The sequence below is a fragment of the Musca vetustissima genome, unplaced genomic scaffold (assembly GCF_032173495.1).
Source record: "Musca vetustissima isolate MV318-11 ecotype Yass unplaced genomic scaffold, APGP_CSIRO_Mvet_v1 utg571, whole genome shotgun sequence".
Classification (NCBI taxonomy): domain Eukaryota; kingdom Metazoa; phylum Arthropoda; class Insecta; order Diptera; family Muscidae; genus Musca; species Musca vetustissima.
The window spans coordinates 138,244-162,212 of NW_026880836.1; the positions used below are offsets into that span (position 1 = coordinate 138,244).

The 23,969-nt window shown below is 32.9% G+C and overlaps 1 protein-coding gene across 1 annotated transcript in view; it reads left to right on the forward strand.

Moving 5' to 3' along the window:
- Positions 1-23,969, forward strand: part of LOC133326700 (protein GDAP2 homolog) — a 163,004-nt gene that overhangs the window by 10,409 nt on the left and 128,626 nt on the right. The gene's annotated exons all lie outside the window — the stretch shown is intronic.

Below are 23,969 nucleotides of genomic sequence, written 5' to 3' on the forward strand. Positions count from 1 at the left end.
GGATATTTTTTCGAAGATCATCGACGCAATAAGCGTAGATTTTTAAAGGATATTTTTTTGTAAACCACGAGACCATAAAGCATGGATTTTTAAAGGATATTTTTTCGAAAACCACGAGACCATAAAGCATGGATTTTTAAAGGATATTTTTTCGAAGAACAGCGTGGATTTTTAAAGGATATTTTGAAAGGATAATCGTAGATTTCAAAGGATATTTTGAAAGGATAATCAGGACAATTTTCGTCTAACGCTCTGATGTTGAAAAATAATATTTTTTAAGGTCCATTCATTTGTGATTTTTAAGGACTATTTTTTGTAAAGGACCATACATGTTTGGATTTGTTGAATATTTTTTTTCAACTTATAAAAAATAATTCCCTCACAGCAGGGCATCACTGAACCACATTATATTTTTATTATTTGAGTATACAAAATATTTTTTGGCAAGTGGCTAAAGGAGACAGCAAACGGCGAGAAGTAGCACATTTTATTCGTCTAACAATAATAACAACAAGAACAACAAAGTCCTTAGAATAAAATTCCACAAAATTACAAACACTCACTAGCTCACACACACAAACATACCTACTTCCAACATCCTTCAATACAAATTGACAGTGGAGGAAACCGAACAGACATACTGACTACATGAGAAATGCAAACACACACACACAAACACAATCATACCCAAAATACATACACACAGCGAGACAATGACACCGACACATTCGAACATTTGCACATGCCGCATGTCAAAATAGAACAACAACAGCAAACATTTCACACACAAAAAAAGACAAAATAATACATATCATACGAAGACTACTAATAAGTATATAAATGTAGAGAGTGTGTATGTGTGTGTTGGGGAGTATATAAAAGGTATACATACAAGAGGAAACATGCATACATATATGTATATAAGCGAGTGTATGAAACTATATAAAGACCATGTGCGCACACATGATACATTTGCTTACATATATGTACCTCAGATGTGTACATATGAGCGTATGTGTGTTTGTATGTCCATCGACATAATCATGTCTACTTACATATAAAACAAAAAATAAAAAAAAACTTATGTAAGTACAGAAAACAGTAGCGTGTTTTTGTTATTGTTGTCCGCTGTTGTTTGCTTGGCAGAAAAGCTACTTACGCGAAAAAAGCAAAGAACAAACTTAAACAACCTTTTCAAAATCGTGCCGCCGCTGCCGCTTCTTCTTCTTTCAATTTCCCATTCTCCATTCTTCTTTTCGTAATGTTGTTGTTCATTTATTTGTGTGCTTTTTTCATTTAACATTTCGCTTTCATTCAAAGAGTGGGCGCTACACAGCTCTTTTTCTACCGACCATTTGTGAGATGTTGTTGTTGTTGTGACATTGACGGAATCAAAACAAACTAATAAAGCCAACGCCATGGAGGTCGTTTTATCAATGCATTGAGGGCTTCTTTATGTTTTATGGGTCATATGTTAAAGCAAGGGTAGTACAGAAGACTATGGCTGCATACAAACAAATTAAAATGTGGGAATGTTCGGGTGAAAACTATTTTTTTTTTTTTTGGTATCAAGGAGGAAGTCATTTGAAGTAAAATTTCCCATCCTGTCCACAATAACATATATATAAAAAAAAGAGATAAAATTTGTTTGTGGACCGGACCAGAGACTACCATAGGCGCTGATTTTTAAAGAATATATTCGAATCATTAAAAGAGCCATATGCGTGGATTTGTAACGAACATTTTTTAAAAATAATCGAAGGCATAGGCGTGGATTTTATAGCTTTTTTTTCGCCATAGGCGTGGATTTTTAAAGAATATTTTTCCAACCACTATCAGAGCCATAGGCGTGGATTTTAAAAGAATATTTTTCCAACCACTATCAGGGCCATAGGCGTGGATTTTTAAAGAATATTTTTCCAACCACTATCAGGGCCATAGGCGTGGATTTTTAAAGAATATTTTTCCAACCACTATCAGGCCATAGGCGTGGATTTTTAAATAATATTTTTCCAACCACTATCAGGGCCATAGGCGTGGATTTTTAAAGAATATTTTTCCAACCACTATCAGGGCCATAGGCGTGGATTTTTAAATGAAATTTTGTGAAGGACTATCTGAGCCATAGGCGTGGATTTTTAAAGAATATTTTTCCAACCACTATCAGGCCATAGGCGTGGATTTTTAAAGAATATTTTTCCAACCACTATCAGGGCCATAGGCGTGGATTTTTAAAGAATATTTTTCCAACCACTATCAGGGCCATAGGCGTGGATTTTTAAAGAATATTTTTCCAACCACTATCAGGGCCATAGGCGTGGATTTTTAAAGAATATTTTTCCAACCACTATCAGGGCCATAGGCGTGGATTTTTAAATGAAATTTTGTGAAGGACTATCTGAGCCATAGGCGTGGATTTTTAAATGAAATTTTGTGAAGGACTATCAGAGCCATAGGCGTGGATTTTTAAATGACATTTTGTGAAGGACTATCTGAGCCATAGGTGTGGATTTTTAAATGACATTTTGTGAAGGACTATCTGAGCCATAGGCGTGGATTTTTAAATGACATTTTGTGAAGTACTATCTGAGCCATAGGCATTTTGTGAAGGACTATCTGAGCCATAGGCGTGGATTTTTAAATGACATTTTGTGAAGGACTATCTGAGCCATAGGCGTGGATTTTTAAATGACATTTTGTGAAGGACTATCTAAGCCATAGGCGTGGATTTTTAAATGACATTTTGTGAAGGACTATCTGAGCCATAGGCGTGGATTTTTAAATGAAATTTTGTGAAGGACTATCAGAGCCATAGGCGTGGATTTTTAAATGAAATTTTGTGAAGGACTATCAGAGCCATAGGCGTGGATTTTTAAATGACATTTTGTGAAGGACTATCACAGCCATAGGCGTGGATTTTTAAATGAAATTTTGTGAAGGACTATCAGAGCCATAGGCGTGGATTTTTAAATGACATTTTGTGAAGGACTATCAGAGCCATAGGCGTGGATTTTTAAATGACATTTTGTGAAGGACTATCTGAGCCATAGGCGTGGATTTTTAAATGACATTTTGTGAAGGACTATCTGAGCCATAGGCGTGGATTTTTTAAATGACATTTTGTGAAGGACTATCTGAGCCATTGGTGCCCAGCTGTAACTGGGCATTTTTTTTTCTATAGAAAAAATATTGGTTTGTTTTTTTACAGATTTTTTATATCATTTTATTTTCCTATATATTCCCCTATCCAATTATCCAAGTAGACACTTAACTGAATATTTCAACAAAACAATTACAACATTTTAATTTGCATATATTTATTCAAAAAAATCTTTGTTTAACCTGACTTGCAATAACCTTTAAATTTTTAAATGATTTTTTTGTTTTGAGTTACAACAATGGAAAAAATTGTAGAAGTTTTGTTTTATTTATTGTAGTGTTGTTTATTTTTTTTATAAATTCTGTATAAACATGACAAATACTCAGCAGTTTTTTTTTGTTTTTTGCTAAGCCACAGCCCTGTTAACTTAGTCATCGTTAGTTTGTGATTTTTTTGTTTTGTTAAATTGTTCATGTGGAGTTTCTCTATAAAACAATGACCAGTATATTTTTTTTGTATTTTTTTCTGTTTTGTAAATACCGGCTGCATGAATATTTCTTTTTTGTTGTTGTTTGCTTTGCTATTTCAAGAACAATGACAATACTCTGTGTGTTAATTCGCTAACCGCCAACTGCGTCGTTGCTTCGCCAGTTAGCTGACTATGCCTGAAAATGTTTCGCTGCTTCATAATGTTAATATTATTATTTATAATAATAATGAAAAAAACAACAATAATAATAATTACTATTATGGTTGTTGCAATTCATAATTATATTTACCCCTAGGGTACTTTTAAATATAAACTGAATGGGGTTCTTTAGGGCCAGTTTACGTCGTGGCCGTTGTTGTTATTTGTGGCATTGTGTTTACATAATAATAAATTATTACATTGGCTACTTAAAACTTAATTGCCTTATCTTTGGAGAAAGAGATAGAAAATATTTCTGAAATTTGTTGAATTTATTCATTTTTACTGAATGGGTGAGTGATGTGTTTAATGGGCGAGAATGCAATATCGGCATGAAAAGTCTAGATTTATTTTATCACATACGTACACATACAATTAGGCAATAATTTTATGTTGGAACTTAGTCACAAAATTAATTACTAATTAATTTTTATTATTATACACATACACATCTTACATTATAGTTTTCATGCTCCATCAACAAAAAAACACGACATTTGTTTTTTTTCTTTATTACAAACAAACTAGTTAATTAGATTTCTATATATTTGACATGTGACAGGTTGTACTTTGTCACGATTATCATTCGCGTAATAAATTAATAGTTTGCTCATAATGTCTACCCACCCATGCTAACAAAAAATGTCTATAAATCGATAATCGTGACTAGGGAATTTTTTTTATTTATTTTTCGTATTTTTTATTTATTTAAATTTTATCCGTAAGGGTTCAGTTTTTTCTCTTTTTTCGTATATAAAATATAAATTGTACTACATAGGAAACTGGAGAGAATTCTAGTAGTCCTTCACAAAAAATATTCTTTAAAAATCCACGCCTAGGGCTTTGATAGTCCTTCACAAAAAATATTATTTAAAAATCCACAAAAAATATTCTTTAAAAATCCACGCCTAGGGCTTTGATAGTCCTTCACAAAAAATATTCTTTAAAAATCCACGCCTAGGGCTTTGATAGTCCTTCACAAAAAATATTCTTTAAAAATCCACGCCTAGGGCTTTGATAGTCCTTCACAAAAAATATTCTTTAAAAATCCACGCCTAGGACTATGATAATCCTTGGGAATTTTTTTTTTTTAAAAATCCACGCCTAGGGCTTTGATAGTCCTTCACAAAAAATATTCTTTAAAAATCCACGCCTAGGGCTTTGATAGTCCTTCACAAAAAAATATTCTTTAAAAATCCACGCCTAGGGCTTTGATAGTCCTTCACAAAAAATATTCTTTAAAAATCCACGCCTAGGGCTTTGATAGTCCTTCACAAAAAATATTCTTTAAAAATCCACGCCTAGGGCTTTGATAGTCCTTCACAAAAAATATTCTTTAAAAATCCACGCCTAGGGCTTTGATAGTCCTTCACAAAAAAATATTCTTTAAAAATCCACGCCTAGGGCTTTGATAGTCCTTCACAAAAAATATTCTTTAAAAAACCACGCCTAGGGCTTTGATAGTCTTTAAGAAAGTATTCTTTAAAAATCCATCCTTCTGACTCAGATGGTCTTTCAGAAAATATTCTTAAAAATCCGCGCTTATGGTTCTGGTAATCCTTCAGAAAACATTCTTTAAAAATCCATGCTTCTGACTCTGATAGTCCTTCGGAAAATAATCTTTAAAAAATCCAGGTCTATGGCTCTGATAGTCCTTCACAAAATAATCTTTATAAATCCTTGCCTATGGCTCTGATAGTTTTTTACAAAATATTCTTTAAAAATCGCCGCTTTAGGCCTGATATTCATTCAAAAAATTTTGTTTAAAATCCACGCTTATGCTGGTTCGTCGATGATGGCTCTGACAACCCTTGAAAAAAATATTCTTTAAAATATGTGCCTATGGCGCTGGTAGTCATTGGTTTTTTTCATTAAAAATCTTAAAAAAATATCCATAAAAATCTACGCCTATTTCTTTGGAAGTCCTTTGAAAAATATTCTTAAAAAAATCCAGGCCTATTGCTTTGGAAGTCCTTTGAAAAATGTTCTTAAAAAATCCAGGCCTATTGCTTTGGAAGACCTTTGATAAATATTCTTAAAAAAATCTACGCCTATTTCTTTGGAATTCCTTTGAAAAATATCCATAAAAATCTACGCCTATTTCTTTGGAAGTCTATTGAAAAATATCCATTAAAAATCTACGCCTATTTCTTTGGAAGTCCTTTGAAAAATATTCTGAAAAAAATCCAGGCCTATTGCTTTGATAGTCCTTCACAAAAAATATTCCTAAAATAATCCACTCCTATTTCTTTGGAAGTCCATTGCAAAATATCCATAAACAATCTACGCCTATTTCTTTGGAAGTCCTTTGAAAAATATTCTTAAAAAAATCCAGGCCTATTGCTTTGGAAGTCCTTTGAAAAATGTTCTTAAAAAAATCCACGCCTATTTCGTTGGAAGATCTTTGAAAAATATTCTTAAAAAAATCCACGTATATTTTTTTCGAAGTCTTTTGAAAAACATTCTTAATAAAATCCACGCCTATTGCTTTGGAAGTCCTTGAAAAAGAATTCTGAAAAAAATCCGCGCCTATTTCATTGGAAGTCCCTTGAAAAATATTCTTACAAATCCTAATCCTATGCTTTAAAAAATCCACATCAAATGCTTTCTGATTCCTTTAAAAACTATTATATAACTTAACCTGGAATGGGGAATTCTGGCGCCTTTTATCCTCAAAAATATATCACCGATGTCATTCCGAACATAACTAATATTAGCAAAAAAATGTCATAAATCGCATTTTATCCCATAAATTATTCATATTAAAATTATATGCAGAGAAAAAAATAAAACATACAAAATAATTTATTGTGATTTCTTGTAATGTAGGTCAAATTGCTATTTTTGCCGCCCACATGTTTCGCACAATTTTTTTTCGGGAGGGGGAAAATATTAATGCTGACAAATGTTCTCTTTTCTTGATGATGCATAAATTGATAAAGTTTTTTTCTTTGTTTTTTTTTTCGTTTTTTTTTGTCATATCCAAAAAATACATTCAATAAAAAGTTTTAGTTTTTTATTACCCCCAAACGGTTAAAGTTCCACCAGCCCCCAAATACAAAAACCAAAACTATACAACAATACATTGCTGGCCTTTAAACGTCACAGTAAACAACAATGACAACTATTACCGGCACCAACTTGTGACACTCTCGGCACAGCCTGATACCAACAGTCAGTTTTTTTTTTGGTTTTGTTCAAAAATAAAATAAAAATAAAACTTTATACTGTCAGAGAGAAGGGATACGCGGATGAGAGAGACAGAGGGTTGAGGTCACAACGATTATCTTTCTCATCCTTAATGGGACAAACAAAACAAAAGTAGAGATACAAATAAAAGGATTTACGCAAATATAAAGACAGAGTGTATGTGTGTGTGTGTGAACTTCATTCATCTGCACTTTCATTCAGCAAAGAGAGGGGCAGGACAAGAGGAGTAACCATAAATTTTATTACGAGAAATGTTTTTTTGTTTTTCGTCCTCAGGCTATAATGGCCTGGCTGGCTGGCTGCTGACAACTGAACCAAATGGAGTATAATAAACAAACAACACACACACACACACAAATTACTCCCCATGGTGGAACAACTCCTCTGGATCATATGTCAAAGTTCCATCAAATAAAATAAATAAATGAAGGCCACACAAATGTAAATAAACAAAAGTACGAAATGTGTTATGACGAAACATTACATACATTTACTTAATTGGCATACTCATCTTCTGATTCTCCTTCAATTGTGGCAAAATAAAATAAAGTGCCTTTATTTCTTATATTACCAACAATAATTTTGCCTGAAATGTGAAGAAAAAGAGGAAATATTGTCTTAATCAACAAAATTTGGAAAATAAAATGCTTAGTTGCATAATAAGCCTTGCAAACAATATTTTCCTAATTTGTTTATATTTGCTAAATTGTTTGCTAAATTGTTGAAAAATAATAATAAAAAAAAATTGCGCTGAACAGTCATATTTATATGGTTTTAAAGTACACGTGTGCCAGGGGTCGTATACTTAATATCCGAAAAATAATTTATATTTGTCATACGCCACAAACTAATTTCAAAATTGGATTTTTAAAATACCCTTAGGGGAATAAATGTGCTTAAACAAAAATTATTTTTAGAGGACTTTCAAAAAATAAACGCAGTTTGGAAATCCTTCACAAATAATAAACATGAATATTTGCTGAAATTGTTCTTAAGGACTTCCAAAGTAATCACTGTCGTATCTATATGGGATTAAAGTACACCTGTGCCAGGGGTCGTATACTTAATATCCGAAAAATAATTTATATTTGTTATACGCCACAAACTAATTTCAAAATTGGATTTTTAAAAATAGGCAAAAAGTGGTTTAAAAACTGGTTCTTAGAGAACTTTCAAAAAATAAAGGCGGTTTCGAAGTCTTTCCCAAAGAACAAGCAGAAATTTTTAATACGGACTTCTAAAGCAACCAGAGTGAATTTTTACTGAATTTTGACAAGGACTTCTAGGGCAATTATCATGGAGTTTTTAAACTCCACTTTTATATTTAAAGGACTTCAAAGACAAGTTATTAAATAACTTCAGGAACCATAAACGTGGGTTTTAAAATTTAAGCATATTTTTCAAAGGACTTCAAGGGTTATTAACGATAATTTGTTAAAGAAAAAATATTTTGTAATGAGGACCATAACAATTTTGAAATAATGTTTCTTTTTACAAGGACTTCGAAGACCATTAGCGTGAAATTTTTAAAGAATAATTTTAAAAATACTTTCAAATCAGAAGGCTTAGATTTTTTAAGAATATTTTTAATGGTGGAAAATATATATCCTAAGGGGACCCCACCCATTCTCGATTTCAAATTTTTTATTTGGATTTAATTTGAACCTACAAGAATGTCCCTGTAAATTTTTAAGTGAAAATATAGCTTATTTATTGTCTTACCATCAGGTGACAGCAAGGGGGCTTCCCAAACTTTAAAAGCGTTTTTCTCCAAACAGCGTTTTTGCGAATGGCGGGCACGATAACTCAAACACTAATAACCCAATAACAAAAAACAACAACAAACATTTTTTGTAAATTATTTTTCTTCCTTTTTAAATCTTCAAAAATATATGTGCAAAGTTACAAACCTTCACATGCATTGGTATTCATTTACCAGCTCATTTAAAATCTTAAAAATAAAAAATCGAGAATGGTGGGGTTCCCTTAAACAAAAGTCCTGAGGTTTTAAGGATATTTGTTAGGGACTACAGGGATCATAAGCATGGAATTTTAAAGTATATTTTTCAAAGGACTTCAAGAACAGTAGTCGTTTTTAAAGAAAAATTTTCAAAGGATTTTAAGGGATCTTTTTCAAAGGACTTGTAGGCCAAAAAGTTCAGATTTTTAAAAACATTTTTCAATGAACATTGTGGTCAAAAGCGTAGATTTTTAAAGATTATTTTTCAAAGGACATGTAGGTCAATAAGTGTACCTTTTTAAAGGTTATTTTTTCAAAGGACATGTATGTCAGTAAGCGTAAGTAATATTTTCAAAGGATTTTTAAAGAATAGTTTTCAAAGGACTTGTGGGCCAATAAGCGCAAATTTTTTAAGAAAAATTTTCAAAGGATTTTAAGGGATCTTTTTCAAAGGACTTGTAGGCCAAAAAGCCCAGATTTTTAAAAATATTTTTCAAAGGATATTTGAGGAATATTTTTCAAATGAAATAGGGGTCAATAAAGATTTTCAAGGAGGTAGGCGTGGATATTTCAAGAATATTTTCTAAAGGGCTTCCAAGGCAGTACGCGTCAATTTTTAACAACATTTTTCAAAGGACTTCCCAGGCAATAGACGTGGATTTTTTTAAGAATATTTTTCAAAGAACTCCCCAGGCAATAGACGTGGTTTTTTAAGAATATTTTTCGAAGGACTTCCAAGGCAAGAGGCGTGGATTTTTAAATAGGAATATTTTTTAAACGAATTCGAGACCAAACGGAGTGATTTTTTTAAGGTTACGTTTTAAAGGACTTCGAGGCCAAAAAGCGTGGATTTTTAAGAATATGTTATAAAGGACTCAGAGGCCAAAAGGCGTGGATTTTTTAAGAATATTTTTTTAAGGGACTACTAGGCCAAAAGGCGTGGATTTTTTAAGAATATTTTTTAAGGGACTTCGAGGCCAAAAGGAGTGGACTTTTTAAGAATATTTTTTAAGGGACTACGAGGCCAAAAGGCGTAGATTTTTAAGAATAATTGTTTAAGGGACTACGAGACCAAAAGGCGTGGATTTTTTAAGAATATTTTTAAGGGATTCGAGGCCAAAAGGAGTGGATTTTTTAAGAATTTGTTTTAAGGGACTACGAGGCCAAAAGGCGTGGATTTTTTAATAATATTTTTTAAGGGACTTCGGCGTGGATATTTCAAGATTATTTCTAATGGACTTCCAAGGCAATAGACGTAAATTTTTTAAGAATATTTTTCGAAGGACTTCCACGGCAAGAGGCGTGGATTTTTAAATAATATTTGTCAAAAAGTAATATTTTTAAAAATATATTTGAATCGACATTTGGGCCAATATTCGTGGATTTTTAAAAAAAAATTTTCATATGGTTCAAAAGAATTTTTTTAAGAACGCGGGATAACGAACGTGGATTTCGAAACAATATTATTAAAAAAATATTTATGGAGGTCCATCAGGATAATACCTTGAGTGTTTAAAGTATAATTTTAGTTTTTGAAAGATTACGGATTTTTAAAGGACCTTGAGGGTGAATTATTTAATCTTTCTTATGAAACATTGTGGTATTTGAAACGAACATCGGAACATTGTGCATGGAGTTCTAAATACCATTTTTACAGGGCATGATCATGGATTTTTATGTTACAAATTTTAAAGAACCATCAGGAGAATGGGCAACGATTGGTATGGGTTAAGTTATTTTTTAACGAAAATCATGGGGGACTTCAAGGACCATAAACGTAGATTTTCGAGGAATATTTTAAGTGGACATATAGGCTAATATGCGCGGATTTTTAAAGAAGTTTTTCCATGTATTCCATAAATGAAGTGGGTTCCAATTGAGCAATTCATATGTTCTTAAACGCTGGATTTTATAATGATCGTATTTTAAGATTTTATATTGGTTGTCGAATCCTCATGTTACTTGAAGATACGCCAATGGGTGGCATTGGCTCCCTGAAATAAAGAAAGAAAAGCGATATGATATTATATACTATAATTATATAATTAAAAAAACGTATTCTTCAAAATTCATTCTTCTAATCCTACGTATTCTATTAGAAAATATTCCTTTGAAAAATTCGAGGTTATCTGTCTACAAGTCCTTCAAAAAATACTTTAAAAATCCCCACTTTTTGTCTTACAAGTCCTTGCAAAAATATTCTTCAAAAATCCACACTTATTGGCCTAAAAGACCAAGTCTTAAAGATTTCGAAATGCAATTGTTTTCCTTTACTTAATTTACCTTCAAATCCCCATCTGTGTTATAATCCGTCAATAAACATTATCCAAGAAGTTGTTAAATATATATTCTCTGTTCTGATACGTGTCGCTAAATCCCCCTAACACTACAATATGTCCTTGAAAAATAGAGATTTGACGCTGTACTTGGAATTAATTCGAAAACCATGTTCAGACACTAAGCTGTTTATCACTACACACACACCATACAAACACATTCGTCAATACTACAGCATGTTCCATGTTCTATCTACTCATACATACAAATTTCTCTGCATTTAATACAGTTGTCAATGACAATTCGAACAATTGATGGGAACATGTGTGTCCATTTCCCCCCACTACTAAAACATCTCTTCACACTCTCCTTCACACACACCTTAAATGATGTTAACATTTTGGATTTATTTATTTAGACAGCAAAATACGATCCTTTTGTGAAATGCTGTGCTATGTATCCCCCCATTTGTGAGTGAGTGTTTGTTTGTGTATGTGTATCATAAACCAAAATCCACACACTTATAAATCGTTAGCAATCCTTGCCCGCACATAAGCACTTACCTCTTAGCCCTAAATAATAATAATATCACTCACAAACAGATGTGCCAATAAAATCTGTGTGATAGTGTATATGTGCGTGTGTGTGAGAGAGTGAATGGCATATGCGATTGTGACAATGTAAAGGTGTGAATGTTTGTATATATGTGTGTGAGTATGTGTACAGATTTTCATTGTTTGCATTAAATGACGTTGTTGTGTCTGCTTGTCTGGGTGTGTGTGCGTTTATGCTGACGTCATACTTTCATAAAAACATAACTGTAAATCACAACAACAACAGAAGCAGCACCTACAACAACATCATCATCATCATTAAATGTTCTAAAATGCTGATGATATAAATCCTGACGATTCTCTCTCTCCCTGTGAGCTCTGTGAACCATACAAAACGTGTTAACCCCCACCCCTGTTTCACCCCAGTAACCTTTCTGGCCAAACCTGCACCCACCCTCCTACCATGGCAATCAAATCAAAAACACAACACAAATCCGACAACAACAGAAGCAGCAACAAAAATAATATGTTTCATCTCCACTTATGTGTGGGGTACAGCGGCATTGGGTGGGGAGGTAGTTTGATGAGGGGTGTGTTCGGGTGTGTGTGTGCATGAGAATATCTAATGAAAATGAGTAACCCGATATATTTCAGGAGGAGAAAGCAAGTGGGTTGGGATATGGGGTCATTTGAATCATTTGTGATTTGTTTTAAACATCATTGGAAATAAGCCGGAACAGTGGTTCAAAAGTAACATATATTTTTAAGGATATGTTTTAAAGGACTCAGATGCCAAAAGGCGTGGATTTTTTAAGAATATTTTTTTAAGGGACTTCAAGGCCAAAAATCGTGGATTTTTTAAGAATATTTTTTAAAGGACTTCGAGGCCTAAAAGCGTGGGTTTTTTAAGGATATGCTTTAAAAGACTTCGAGGCCAAAAAGCGTGGATTTTTTAAGGATATGTTTTAAAGGACTCAGAGGCCAAAAGGCGTGGATTTTTTAAGAATATTTTTTAAAGGACTCCGAAGCCAAAAGGCTTGGATTTTCTAAGAATATTTTTTAAATTACTTCGAGGCCAAAAGGCATGGACCTTTAAAATAATATTTTTTAAAGGACTTCGAGACCAAAAGGCATCCAAATTTTAAGGCTATGTTTTAAAGGACTTCGAGGCCAAACTGCTTGGATTTTTTAAGGATATGTTTTAAAGGACTTCAAGGCCAAAAGGCGTGGATTTTTAAGAATATTTTTTAAAGGACCAACAGGCCAAAAGGCGTGGATGTTTTAAGAATATTTTTTATGGGACTTCGAGGCCAAAAGTCGTGGATTTTTTAAGAATATTTTTTTAAGGGACTTCGAGGCCAAAAGGCGTGGATTTTTTAAAAATATTTTTTAAAGGACTTCGAGGCCAAAAGTCGTGGATTTTTTAAGAATATTTTTTAAGGGACTTCTAGGCCAAAAGGCATGGATTTTTTAAGAATATTTTTTAAAAGACTTCGAGGCCAAAAGGCGTGGATTTTTTTAAGAATATTTTTTAAAGAACTTCGAGGCCAAAAGGCGTGGATTTTTTAAGAATTTTTTTTAAAGGACTTCGAGGCCAAAAGGCGTGGATTGAAATGGATGAACATTTTCTAGAGTAACGTCAGCCCAAACGGCGTGGATTTTTAAAAAAAATATTTTCTAGAGGACTATCAGCCCAAAATGCGTGGATTTTTAAAGAATATTTTCTAGAGGACGATCAGCCCCAAAGGCGTAATTTTTTAAAGGATATGTTTTAAACAACTTCGAGGCCAAAAGACGTGGATTGAAATGGATGAAGTACCGTCAGCCCAAAAGGCGTGGATTTTTAAAAAATATTTTCTAGAGGACCATCAGCCCAAAAGGCGTGGATTTTTAAAGAATATTTTCTAGAGGACCCTCAGCCTAAAAGACGTGGATTTTCAAAGAATATTTTCTAGAGGACCCTCAACCCAAAAATGTGGATTTTCAAAGAATATTGTTTAGAGAACCAACAGGCCAATAGTTGTGGATTTTTAAAGAATAATTTTTAGAGGACCGACAGCTCAAAAGGCGTGGGGGTTTTAATAATATTTATATTTTCTAGAGGACCATCAGCCCAAAAGCCGTGGATTTTTAAAGAATATTTTCTAGAGGGTCATCAGTCGAAAGGGCCTGGATTTGTTAAGAATATTTACTAGAGGACCATCAGTCCAAAAGGCGTGGATTTTAAAGATTATTTTCATTTTAATTCAGTAGCTGATACATTCAAAATACCTGCACACAAATAAAGTAATCTCGAAAGACGAAATCATTAATAACATTTCAATATTTAAGATTCAATCTATACAGACAACAGCAACAACAACAACTTCGAAATAAACGATGACGACAAGTTGTTGTGCCATCGCTTAAATACATGTCATTTATGAATATTAATGTTCTGTTTCCGTTGCTTCGGCTCAGTCAGCCATCCAGCCAGGCAAACAGTCTGCTACAGAGCACATATATACAAGCTTAACGAAATCACAGCTGATGAAACAGCAGCAGCAACAACAACAATACCAATAATCCTCCGAAGTCAGTGTTACTGACGCCATATCAACCAAAACCGCTACTCTATCCTTCTTTCACATGACCTGTCATAAGGATGAGATCTTAAGTAGCTCTTCAAATGGATATTTCACCGAAGAGAGGGTGGGAAAGCGGAATTGGAACGGGAATTGTAGTGGTGGAAATTAAAAAAAAAATGATAACAAAAATATTGTTAATGCAGTCATCGATGTTGGCAACATTCTTTGCCATGTTATTCTGGGAGATGACGACAAATGACAGATTTTTATTGTCGTCATCTTGCTCATCGTCAGCAAAATTTTCAATGGTTCACAGTTATTGTAGCTGTATAGGAGGAATAAAGTGAAGATGTAGAATCGTTTGAAACATGATAAACACCAATACCAAGAAAAACTGATTGCCACATGGTTTTTTAAGTATTCGAATGGAAATAGTTATTGATGAGGCAGGATGAACTTCTACCTCGATTTAATGACGTCATTACTTTTGAAATATAGATACAAAATTTTTAATTGAAGGTACTGAGAGAAATAAAGTGGTTTTTTAGTGGATTTAAAAAAAAATATTTTCCAGGGAAACATCAGCAAAATAGGTGTGGGTATTAAGGAATATTTTCTAGTGGACAATCACTTAATAGACAAGGACTTTTAAGTAATATTTTCTAGAGAACCATCAGCCCAAAAGGCGTGGATTTTTAAAGATTATTTTCTAGAGTACCGTCAGCCCAAAAGGCGTGGATTTTTAAAGAATATTTTCTAGAGGACCATCAGCCTAAAAGCGTGGATTTTTAAAGAACAATTTCTAAAAGGCGTGGATTTTTAAAGAAAATTTTCTGCCCAAAAGGCGTGGATTTTTAAAGAAATTTTTCTGCCCAAAAGGCGTGGATTTTTAAAGAAATTTTTCTGCCCAAAAGGCGTGGATTTTTAAAGAAATTTTTCTGCCCAAAAGGCGTGGATTTTTAAAGAAATTTTTCTGCCCAAAAGGCGTGGATTTTTAAAGAAATTTTTCTAGAGGATGATCAGCTCTAAAGGCGTGGATTTTTAAAAATATATTTTTTAATTATTTTTTATATATAAATATTTTTTTTCTTTTTAGGTAAGCCTGTGAACAGCTCGTACATTTTGGTATTGTGTAAAAGGTAAATACAAGTAACATCTAAAAATTTTCCCGGTGTATTTTGGAATTTCACAAGATTTAAGTGAGTTTTTCTTGCATACCGATTCATAGACATTAAAATTATTTATTATCCCGTCTTCCATAAATTTAAATAATCCGAACCAATAAAGAAAGTATATTTAAACCACAACGAAGCAGTTGACATTTCTTTTAATTTAAATATAATTGATTGCCATTAGTATTGATCCAATAAGCATTTGTCTATTAATATTTAATTTATTATAAATGACAACAAAATGTTTCGCAGTTATGAGCAATCTAAATGGAATTGAAATTAATTAAAGGCAACCACAGTCGAAGACGTCAAGGAAATCTTTTCTTCTAAGGCTTTGACATTTCAAAGAAATTTTTAATTAATTATTAAATATTTACCCCCAAAAAATATGTCAAGTGGAAAGTAATTTGAAAATTAAAATATGACCTTGAACTCTCACGGAACTTGTTAATTAAGTAACTATTCAAATACCTCCGAAAATTATCTAACTAATCCAATAATATATGGAATAAATAAATATTTACCAAGTCAATTATTTACCGAATATGTTACGCTTGTGTGTGTTTCGATATATCTTTCTAATCATGACCAATTATCCAATTACAAGTGGAATATCTTCATAATCTCCCATAGCGTTAAATAGCTTTGTAATGAGCTAGAACAACAACTTCATGCGAAACCTTGTAACACTTTACAAAAGATTGTTTTTATTGTTGTTTTTGCTTTTTCGATTCTATTCTCTCCACTGGTTTTTTCGTTTTGGTTAGTAGCTTAATTTCCCTATAGCTCCAAGCAATTTACATTGTTTTCTTACATGATACTAATGTCGTGGTTGTTGTTGTTGCTAGTAAAAGCTGTCGTAGTTTGGCCTTCCAGAAACTTTGGCTATCCATAATACACACTCTCGCTCTCCTCTGAGTAGTTGGAAAAAGATGGGTGTGTATTTAGTTGCCTGATTGGATATTAAATCCTAGTATAATCTATTAAGTTTGATAGGAAAAGTGAAAGCATAAGTATTAAGTAACATTTAGAAGTAGAATAAATTGGAGAAAGTGGAAAATACAACGGAAACGAGTAGCTTAAGAAGGAATATAACAAAGGAACAGGTGGACGACTTGTCAGGCAATAGGTTGGGATTTTTCAAGAATATAAGCGTGTATTTTTAAAGAATATTTTCTAGTGGACCATCAGTCCAAAAGGCGTGGATTTTTTAAGAATATTTTTTAGAGGACCATCAGCCCAAAAGGCGTGGATTTTTTAAGAATATTTTTTAAAGGACCAACAGGCTGATAGGCGTGGATTTTTAAAGAATATTTTTTAAAGGACCAACAGGCTGATAGGCGTGGATTTTTAAAGAATATTTTTTAAAGGACCACCATTCCAACAGCCGTAGTTTTTAAAGAATATTTTTTAAAGGATCACCATTCCAACAGGCGTAGATTTTTAAAGATTATTTTTTAAAGGACCACCATTCCAACAGGCGTAGTTTTTAAAGAATATTTTTTAAAGGACCACCATTCCAACAGGCGTAGATTTTTAAAGATTATTTTTTAAAGGACCACCATTCCAACAGGCGTAGTTTTTAAAGAATATTTTTAAAGGACCACCATTCCAACAGGCGTAGATTTTTAAAGATTATTTTTTAAATGACCAACAGGCTGATAGGCGTGGATTTTTAAAGATTATTTTTTAAATGACCAACAGGCTGATAGGCGTGGATTTTTAAAGATTATTTTTTAAATGACCAACAGGCTGATGGGGATTTTTAAGTAATTTTATAAGGGACCAACAGGCTGATGGGGATTTTTAAGTAATTTTATAAGGGACCAATGGGCCAATAGGTGCGGATTTTCAAACAATTTTATAAAGGACCAACAGGCTAATAGGCGTGGATTTTTAAAGAATATTTTTTAAATGTCATGCAAAGAAATAAGCATGGTTTTTTCCAGAAAAATCCTTTTTTGAAGGATTTATATAGAAGTAGCATATACCCGCTATTTCGATAGCGAATGTGGGATATATTTAAACATGTATTAACATATTATTTTATTTTCACAGAAAACTGCATATGTCAGAAAAACTAAAACACATTAATATCGACTATAAATTAAAATTGAGTAACATTTAGTACCAAATTTCTTGATTCACCCAAATTCATATTGTACCAAATTTAGCATACATTATCAAGAGTACCCACCTCAAGTATCCAACAATACTTCCTACGTACCCTAAAACTTCACCCCAACTGAGGGGGTGATCACAGTTCAAATTGTACCAAATTTAGTACACAGTAGTACCTACTTCCAAAACTTCTTACATAATCCAATTCTACACCTCCACAGTGATCCTAAATTCACGTTTCTGTATACCACCTCTATTGGTGCACCCGCAATTCATATTGTACCAAATTTAGTACATAGTTGTACCAATTTCCAAAACTTCTTACTTACCCCAATCCTACACCCCCACAGTGATCCTAAATCCAAGTTTAAGGAATCCAACACAAATTTGTCCAACCACAATTCAAATTGTACCAAATTTAGTAGCCAGTAGTACCAATTTCCAAAACTTCCTACATACCCCAATAGGATTCCAACTCTATCGGTTCACTCACAATTGAAATTGTACCAAATTTAATACACATTAGTACACATTTCTAAAACTTTTACATATCTCAATCTTACAACTCAACAGTGATCCTACCTCCAAATTTCATGGTTCACCTAAAATTCAAATTATACCAAATTCGGTACCATTTAGTACCTATAAATATTAATTTCTTAAATTGAATTCTGACCCCAATCCCATACCCCTACAGTGATCCTGACTCCAAATTTCATTGTTTCCGCTCAATAGGATAGCCCAAATCCAAACTGTACCGATTATAGTACGATGTAGTACTTTTCGTACACATAAGTAACAAATTTCCAAAACTGCGTTCATATCCCAATCTTAAACTCCGACGATAATTTCAATTTCAAATTCCAGGATTCCAGCTCGATTTGTATCTCAAAATTAAATTTGTACCAAATATAGTACCATATAGTACTTTTCGTACACATGAGTACACGCTTTCCAAACTCTAATTCTCAACCTTAATTTTCATTCCAAATTTCAAGTTTTTAGCTCAATCCATCCATACATTTCTGTACTTTTCCGATACTTATAGTTCGAAATTGTACCATAGTTCGAATTTCCTTTGCTACATCTACACTCCATCAGTGACCCTCAATCCAAATTTCAGATTTCTAGCTCTACTGGTTCGCCAAATACAAATGATACCATATTTAGTACTTTTTAGACCCTACATCTCAACCTTAATTAACACTCCAAATTTCAAGTTTTTAACACTATCCGTTCACATGCTACAGAATTGTACCAAATTTAGTACATTTTCGTACTTTTCGAATAGTTATAGTTCGAATTTCCAAAAACCCTGTGGTACATCTATGTTACACTCCATCAACGACCACCATTTCAGAGTTCTAGCTCCACCGGTTCGCCAAATACAAATGGTATGACATTTAGTACTTTTCGTACCGTTCTAGTACGAATTTCCAAAAACCCAGCCTTATCTGTCACCTTTGGACCAAGGGTGACCCTCACCCAAAATTTCAAGATTCTAGCTACAGCCGTTTCGTCTGGGCGTTGATGAATTGTTAAATCAGTCAGTCAATCACTTTACTCTTTTATTAGTATAGACTAGCATATACCCGCTACTTCGTCAGCGAATGTGGGAAGTATTTAAAACCCAATACCAACCAATATTAACACTTTTAGAACCGTTTAGTACCAATGTTCTCTTATATTGGTACTATTCTGAAACTGTAACCCTAACTCCAAATTTCAGGATTCCAGCTGTATTGGTTCACCAAAAAATTAAATTGTACAAAATTTAGTACACAATCCTACACCCCCACAATGATCCTAAATCCAAGTATCATGATACCAATTCTATCGGTTCGCCCACAATTCAAACTGTACAAAATTTAGTACACAGTAATACAAAATTTCAACACTTCCTACATACGCCGATCCTACACCCCCACAGTGATGATAAATCCATGTTTTAGGATTCAAACTCTATCAGTTCACTCACAATTCAAATTGTACCAAATTTAGTACACAGTAGTACTAATTCCCAAACTTCTTGCATACCCCAATCCTACCCCCACACTGATTCTAAATCCAAGTTTCAGGATTTCAACTCTATCGGTTAACCCACAATTTAAATTGTACCAAATTTAGTACACATTAGTACAAAATTTTAAAACTCCCTACATATCTCAATCTTACACCTCAACAATGATCCTGACTCCAAATTTCATGATTCTAGCTCAATTGGTTCACCTAAAATTCAAATTGTACCAAATTTAGTACCATTTAGTACGAAATTCAAAAACTTCCAACTTAACCCAAACCAACACCACAGTGCTCCAAAATCTAAATTTCATGATTCCAACTCTATCGGTTCACCCACAATTCAAATTGTACCAAATTTAGTACACAGTGGTACTAATTTCCAAAACTTCCTACTTAACTCAAACCAACACCCCCACAGTGATCCTTAATCCAAGTTTCAGGATTCCAATTCCATCGGTTCACCCACAATTTAAATTGTACCAAATTTAGTACACATTAGTACAAATTTTTAAAACTCCCTAGATATCTCAATCTTACACCTCAACAATGAACCTGACACCAAATTTCATGATTCTAGCTCAATTGGTTCACCTAAAATTCAAATTGTACCAAATTTAGTACCATTTAGTACGAATTTCAAAAACTTCCAACTTAACCCAAACCAACACCCCCACAGTGCTCCAAAATCTAAATTTCATGATTCCAACTCTATCGGTTCACCCACAATTCAAATTGTACCAAATTTAGTACACAGTGGTACTAATTTCCAAAACTTCCTACTTAACTCAAACCAACAACAGTGATCCTAAATCCAAGTTTCAGGATTCCAATTCCATCGGTTCACCCACAATTTAAATTGTACCAAATTTAGTACACATTAGTACAAATTTTTAAAACTCCCTAGATATCTCAATCTTACACCTCAACAATGAACCTGACACCAAATTTCATGATTCTAGCTCAATTGGTTCACCTAAAATTCAAATTGTACCAAATTTAGTACCATTTAGTACGAATTTCAAAAACTTCCAACTTAACCCAAACCAACACCACAGTGCTCCAAAATCTAAATTTCATGATTCCAACTCTATCGGTTCACCCACAATTCAAATTGTACCAAATTTAGTACCATTTAGTACGAATTTCAAAAACTTCCAACTGAACCCAAACCAACACCCCCACAGTGCTCCAAAATCTAAATTTCAGGATTCCAACTGTATCGGTTCAGCCACAATTCAAATTGTACCAAATTTAGTACACATAAGTACAAAATTTTAAAACTTCCTGCATATCTCAATCATACACCTCGACAGTGATCCTGACTCCAAATTTTATGATTCTAGCTCAATTGGTTCACCTAAAATTCAAATTGCACCAAATTTAGTACCATTTAGTACCCATAAGTAATAATGTCTTAAACTGAGTCCTGACCCCAATCCTACACCCCTAAAATGATCCTAACTCCAAATTTCATTGTTTCAGCTCTATCGGTTCACCCAAATCCAAATTATACCAATTATAGTACGATTAAGTACTTTTCGTACACATAAGTAACAAATTTCCAAAACTACGTACATATCACAATCCTATACTCCGACGGTAAAGTTACTTTCAATTTTCAGGATTCTAGCTCCATTTGTACCTCCAAATCAAATTTGTACCAAATATAGTACCATATAGTACTTTTCGTACACACGAGTACACGGTTTCAAAACCCTCTCCTTATATCGACCCTACTTCCCAACCCTAATTCGCATTCCAAATTTCAAGTTCTTAGCTCTATCCGTTCTCATGCTACAGAATTGTACCAAATTTAGTACATTTTCGTACATTTCGGATAGTTGTAGTTCGAATTTCCAAAAACCCTTTGGTACATCTATCCTACACTCCATCAGTGACCCTCAATCCAAATTTCAGAGTTCTAGCTCTACTGGTTCGCCAAATACAAATGATATCATATTTAGTACTTTTTAGTACTTTTCGTACCCTTCTAGTACGAATTTCCAAAAACCCAGCCTTATCTGTCACATTTGGGCCAAGAGTGACCCTCACCCAAAATTTCAAGATTCTAGCTTCAGCCGTTTCGTCTGGGCGTTGATGAATCGTTAAATCAGTCAATCAGTCAATCACTTTACTCTTTTATTAGTATAGATAGATATATTTCGATGGACCTCCACAGAAATTAGGATGCATTTTCCAAGAACGCTTAGAACAATAACATTTCTTTAAAAATCCACGATTATTGGCATACAAGATCCTTAAAAATATTCTATTCATTTCGATAGTCTTTCAAAAATAGTAAGCTGTCTAATAGATTAATTAATTAAATTTATGATTCTGGTAGTTCTTTGAAAATATGTTATGGGTCTTTAGATTATTTAAGAAATTCTTGTATAAAATGTACGCTAATTGCACTATAAGACCTTTAAAAGCATTTCTCTAGAACCCGCGTTTATTCGCCTAAATTTATCTTTATGAAATATTCTTTAAAAATCCAAGCCATCAAAAGAATATTCTTTTAAAGTCCACAATTATGGTTTAGATTGTCCATTAAAATCAGACTTGTTAGCCCACATGTCTTTAAAAAAAAAAAAAATTCTTAAAATGTATTTTTTTTTTTTTTAATTTCAAAATTTTGATGTTAATCAACTAAATTTTCCTTTCCTAATTAGGTCACGGTGTTTCTTCAGCACTAAAAATCTGCAGTAATATTTTCTGATATCTTATCTTATCAACGAAACAACCATCCATCAATCAATTCACAGTAGCATTAAATTGTCAAAATAAAAATAGACACGTGTTTCAGATCAATAACTTGGTAATTTCCTTTTTCGAATTTATTTTTAGTTTCCAATACAGGTCGCCCTTTCATGTGAACATCTTTTTTTTTAAAAAAAAATGTCTATTAAAAACGCAAGGGAAGTTTACGTTTAAACGGATATTGCAAATTATGCCAGCTTAACAGCATGCTCATGTACATACACACGAGTGACATTAATGAAAGAGTGCCCTGCTGCAAGTGGAACTAGTTAGAAACTATAGGACAAAATTTTCAAAATGTATTCGGGGTAGGGAAAAGATGCATTTGAACTACAGCGAATAAATAAAATGTTTATGACGTTATTGTCTGGTGAAAAAATAACACTCAAGTTATTCAAATATTGGTTTCTCCCTTAGCTCTATTTTAGGGCCGATATAGATATAAGCATTCACTTTTACATTTGTATTTTCCTTCAATTTCACACTGATTTTGATGAAAATCTATGACCTCTATTATGAGAATCTATGACCTCTTCTTAGTGACACAATTAGTAACATGGCGGCAATAGTCACTATTCGTTATCTACAAAAGGTGTTTATCGTCATTCTCTGCCTATAGCTTTATTTCTGGAATGTATAAAATATTGAAAATGAATAACCAACACTTATTATATAAAAATTGCATTCAACTGCGTATTTATTTATCCCGGATGTTGAATCCCATCGATGGGAGAGGCAATCAATCACTTAATGAAAAAAAAACAAAATATTTTCAAATTCCCAGCCGTCATGTTAAAACAATTAAATGTAAAATGACAAACACTTTTAAATATTTAATTGTTAATTACAACAAAAATGTCAATAACAATAACTACAAAAAACACCACATAGATGCAATTAAATGAAATGCAATATATGGATGGGATGCATTTATTTCCACAGAACTTCGTTCGACACACACACACACACATATTTATGATTAATTGTAAATATCAATAACAGCAATAACAACAACAACAAATATAGTAATAATCTGTTATTTATTTATAATTTACCTGGAAATAAAGAAGAAAGCGAGAAAATAAACATTTACAATTATTGTTAAATGTCAATTTATCGTAAACGTTTTGAAGGCACCCGCTCACCAATCATTCGTGGCCGGACTTATTGACGTCATTCACGGCAATAGAGGCATTATGTGGCGTAAATAATTTTAGATAATTGTTTTTCAGATATATATATATATATATATATATGTATATATATATAGATTTTTTTTTGAGAAAAGTAGGGTGTAGGGATCAGGTGATGTTATTTATTACCTCTGTCCAGGGGATAGGTTAAATTTCCCTCATGAAAATTTTGAAAATACACTATAAACGAGGAGGAAACCTTCAAATTATTTTCACTGTGGAACATAATCGTCCATTTGTTAGGGTATCTCCATAAAAGGGTACACCCTATATATTCAGTATTTTGACGTTTTTGAGAACCTTTTTTAACCAAATTAGCTTTAATTTTATGTTTTTGGTACTTAG